The sequence below is a fragment of the Herpailurus yagouaroundi genome, unplaced genomic scaffold (assembly GCF_014898765.1).
Source record: "Herpailurus yagouaroundi ecotype Mexico unplaced genomic scaffold, PumYag 139, whole genome shotgun sequence".
NCBI classification, from domain to species: Eukaryota; Metazoa; Chordata; class Mammalia; order Carnivora; family Felidae; genus Herpailurus; species Herpailurus yagouaroundi.
In genome coordinates, this window is record NW_024412394.1 from 14,170,222 (window position 1) to 14,170,462 (window position 241).

Genomic DNA, 241 nt, shown 5'->3' on the forward strand with positions numbered 1-241 from the left:
TTCCATTCCATTCCATTCCATTCCATTCCATTCCATTCCATTCCATTTATTTAATGCTTTTATATCAGCATGGGTTTAGGGGTATTTATAAATATTTCTCTTGTGCTTGGATCAGAATTCAATACTTTGTTTCCTTTGTTGCTCAGATTGGTTCCACTTTGCCCACTGGGTGCTCTGTCTCCCTTTGACATATCTCATTATTATTGGGTCCTTAAAAAAAAAAAAAGTATTCCGTATTTTC